This window comes from Schistocerca piceifrons, chromosome 1 (genome assembly GCF_021461385.2).
Source record: "Schistocerca piceifrons isolate TAMUIC-IGC-003096 chromosome 1, iqSchPice1.1, whole genome shotgun sequence".
Classification (NCBI taxonomy): domain Eukaryota; kingdom Metazoa; phylum Arthropoda; class Insecta; order Orthoptera; family Acrididae; genus Schistocerca; species Schistocerca piceifrons.
The window spans coordinates 152,035,613-152,040,149 of record NC_060138.1 but is presented as its reverse complement, the minus strand read 5'-3'; the positions used below and the strand labels follow the sequence as shown (position 1 = coordinate 152,040,149).

The window sequence follows — 4,537 nt, the reverse complement described above, 5'->3', positions numbered from 1 at the left end:
GGACAATTGTGTCTGCTGATCTTCCAGTGGCTTAGAGTGCTGTGAAATCTGTTCCTGAATTTCCCAAGTTATCTCTCGTCCCTGTTGCTGCATCGTGGTAAGAACTTTCTGAGTTTGATGGGCGACACTTCTGGCTGTCTTGCCATACTTCTTGGGCACTAGGACATCTTTCTGTGCACCATCTGCGTCCATCCTAACAACATGAGTGTTCCTTTTCGTTTCCGCTGCGACCTCTTGCGACCTGCTTGCCTCTTGCATTTCCTTGACACATTGTGTTAACCTACCTTCGAATTCTGCAACCGCTCCTTTTTGTCTCGTCTGACTGTCTGCGCCTTTCTTCTTCTTCTTTGCGCCTTTTTTCTATTTCTCTTCTCAGAAAATCGAGGATGCTGTCCATCGCATCGCTACTTTCGTTATTTGCTCTCAGATATGGGACCGCCCTACACCATCAGCCACTGACGGGGTCCTATTGTGAACTCCTACATCGACATGACTTGTGTCTTCCGTATCCCCACCCTCGTCTGCTTCCCTGTCGGCTTCAGAGTCCTCTAAGCGTCACACTGTCTCGTGCCTTTTAGCTACCTCTGAATTTAATTGTTTTATGGGAAAAACAACTGCCTTGTTTCCTAATTCATTCCGCTTTACATTAACGAATCTCGCCCTGTTCCTAGTTATCATTCTGACGTCAAACAAGCATCTCAAAACACGAAACTATCGTGAACACAATTCCTCTAAATACCTACGCTGTTCAAACGCACAAACACGTCAGGAAGATAAGCCTCCAAAAATTCACAGCGCCCTGTCAAATCCAATAATCAAGGAACACACGTGGCGCAGAAACCACAAAATATAAACATAGGAAACATACAAAACATGTAAAAAGAGAGTACTTGTATGAGTACATATCGCGCCAGCAACTTAAGATTATCGTGAGTCTAGTTTGTTCACAATCTCTTTCTACATGACACAAAGCAAACGCTACCTATATGACTGCATATCATTAGATTCTACCGGTAAGATCGTGGTAGGTATCGCCAGTTTGTAAGGTTTTTTACGCTTATTACGTACCCTTAGCTCACAAAAATTTATTGTGATTCAAATGGCCAGGATGAATAAGGTACTGAAATGAAATGTTATTCTGCTCAGATTTAGTTTATTACAAAGCCAAAATGAGAATTCCCAGAATTAGCATGCAGATCAAATTACAAAAGAAACAACTTAAAATAAAATACACAGTGATAGATGATGTTGATGACTGGCAAAGTTATTAAATGGGAAGTGGGTCAAGCTAAAGCGATGCCTCCCTTAAAGTAATACGACAACGGTCTCTAATATACAGGGTGTTACAAAAAGGTACGGCCAAACTTTCAGGAAACATTCCTCACACACAAATAAAGAAAATATGTTATGTGGACATGTGTCCGGAAACGCTTAATTTCCATGTTAGAGCTCATTTTAGTTTCGTCAGTATGTACTGTACTTCCTCGATTCACCGCCAGTTGGCCCAATTGAAGGAAGGTAATGTTGACTTCGGTGCTTGTGTTGACAGGCAACTCATTGCTCTACAGTACTAGCATCGAGCACACCAGTACGTAGCATCAACAGGTTAGTGTTCATCACGAACGTGGTTTTGCAGTCAGTGCAATGTTTACAAATGCGGAGTTGGCAGATTCCCATTTGATGTACGGATCAGCACGGGGCAATAGCCGTGGCGCGGTACGTTTGTATCGAGACAGATTTCCAGAACGGAGGTGTCCCGACAGGAAGACGTTCGAAGCAATTGATCGGCGTCTTAGGGAGCACGGAACATTCCAGCCTATGATTCGCGACTGGGGAAGACCTAGAACGACGAGGACACCTGCAATGAACGAGGCAATTCTTCGTGCAGTTGACGATAACCCTAATGTCAGCGTCAGAGAAGTTGATGCTGTACAAGGTAACGTTGACCACGTCACTGTATGGAGAGTGCTACGGGAGAACCAGTTGTTTCCGTACCGTGTACAGCGTGTGCAGGCACTATCAGCAGCTGATTGGCCTCCACGGGTACACTTCTGCGAATGGTTCATCCAAAAATGTGTCAATCCTCATTTCAGTGCAAATGTTCTGTTGCTGTGTGTTTCCATTCCATGATTAATGTGATTTGAAGAGAAGTAATAAAATGAGCTCTAACATGGAAAGTAAGCGTTTCCGGATATATGTCCACATAACGTATTTTCTTTCTTTGTGTGTGAGGAATGTTTCCTGAAAGTTTGGCCGTACCTTTTTGTAACACCCTGTATATGAAGTACTGACCGAGATTGTGTACCGCTAGCTGAACGTCAATACGACATGGGTTGGTTCAAATGGTTCAAATGGCTCAAATGGCTCTAAGCACTATGGGACTTAACATCTGAGGCCATCAGTCCCCTAGACTTAGAACTACTTAAACCTAACTAACCTAAGGACATCACACACATCCATGCCCGAGGCAGAATTCGAACCTGCGACCGTAGCAGCCACGTGGTTTCGGACTGAAGCGCCTAGAACCGCTTGGACACAGTGGCCGACGGGTTGGTTCAAATACAGGGCTTCAGGCCAAATGGACTGGCTGCAGTGAAGACTAATAGGTCTGGGCTGCCAATATGCTCATCACTGTGTAAGGTGGCTACAATTTCGCACCTTACGAGCATGCATCCGCATACTTTGCCGTGATCTACAAACACAATAAGGTATCATGTGATAGGCTGTACATCGTATAAATGAATATATAAAGGAGACTGACACTGTCACGTACGGCTAGCTTGAAAGGTAACGGAGTGTCTTTATTATCATATTTGTAGAGGTTGGAACGCCAGTGGAGATGAAATGGCACGCAGAACTCAAGCTCTGGGTGGAAGACCCACACAGGTGTTGGTCCTGTTTAAACACAGGGTAGCTAGACGGACGTCGTGGGACCTGAGCTCTGGAGCACAATAGGGTGACTGAGGTTCCACACCACCGTAGATCACTTTGAAAGTAGTGCCTTCTAGTGTTTGGTACGTGGATGATGTCAGTCATTTCACGTTATTGATATTAGATCGCGCAGTCACAATAAGCGGTAGAGTTGGGCAGTTGATTAGTAATTTTACTTAGGAGATGTAAACTTTGTAATATAAAGGCTTTTTTAGTCTACAATAAACAAATAAGCAGGAAGAACGTTTATCATTTAGTAGGATTAGTTGCCTTCATCATTCATTTATGTTCGGATTGTAATTTATAGAATTAAGAGATCCTAAGATCTGCTTCAGGGGGTAGTCAGACAGGGCCAAATCTACATTTTAGCGTGTATTATTTTCCGTTGCGCACATTTATTTTACACCCGCCTGGAGTAGAATCGTGGAACTGAATGCCCAACGGCTGATTCGGAGATTGACTGGAAAGGCCACAACAGGCGTACCCTTGCTCCGAAATGTTCAGAGAATCACAGCTGGTGAACCAAAAAAACCAAGACTGTTTTCTGTGGCAGCTTTCCGCCAGTTCGCCGAGCATACAGCATACTGCCGCACTGCCGAGATCGTCCTCTATAGTGGACAACCACTGAATGCCACAAAAATCTCTCCTCTCTTCGGTCCTCGACACCGAATCCACGAGGAGTCGCCAAAAATTGTCCCCTCCAATGATCAAGCCGCTACCGCAAATTGCGCCAATGACGTGCTTATAACACCAAGCCAGAACTCCCACATACATGCCGGCCCGAGTGGCCGAGTGGTTGTAGGCGCTTCAGTCTGGAACCGCGCGACCGCTACGGTCGCAGGTTCGAATCCTGCCTCGGGCATGGATGTGTGTGATGTCCTTAGGTTGGTTAGGTTTAAGTAGTTCTCAGTTCTAGGGGACCGATGACCTCAGATGTTAAGTCCCATAGTGCTCAGAGCCATTTGAACCATTTTTTTCCCCGTAGGTGTTCCTCCAATGAGGAAGTTTGCCGCCAAAGTCTACGCTTTCCCCCACACAGCGCCAGACAACCGCATGTGCATTCCACGCTTGCAGCAGACAATGCTCTCCTCCCGGGAGCAATCGTAAGTCTCGGCGCCCTTGCGTCAGTCGCAAACCAGAGGTGGACAACATGCCTCGGGAATCCAGCCTGCTGGCCACAGTCCCACCGAAGACCGGACCGCACTCATGGGCCGACTTTAAGGCGAAAGGCAACCGCCTGCGTTTACAAGCAGAGCATTCATAGTTTTGTAGAAGCCTGGATTCTTTCCTGGAAGAGCCTACAGCTGTTTCTTTGACTTCTGTTGTCTTGGCCACGTCTCCCTGTCGTCCTGACCGACACAGAAAAAATCTAATACCACAACTATTCTTGCTAGCGGCAAACAAACTCTATCATTCCCTGCCGTACCTATGATTACTCATCCTTATGAGTTGCTACGTAGCTGAGATGGCTGCAATGCCTCTGCGAGGATTGCGTGATTAACAAGGGGTGGAATATAGCATGCCCAAAAGTTTGCCACATTTCAACGTAACCTCAGTATCTCTTTTACTGCTTCTGGATTCAGACATTATAGTGCTTCTGCTGGTA

At 45.7% G+C, this 4,537-nt stretch overlaps 1 non-coding gene across 1 annotated transcript; it reads left to right on the top strand.

Annotated features, from left to right (window-relative positions):
• Window positions 1-3,709: 3,709 nt before the first annotated feature.
• Trnas-gga lies at window positions 3,710-3,793 on the top strand. Its single transcript is given in 2 exon segments — window positions 3,710-3,749; window positions 3,759-3,793. It is a non-coding gene; the product is annotated as a tRNA-Ser (tRNA).
• The last annotated feature ends 744 nt before the right edge of the window (window positions 3,794-4,537 follow it).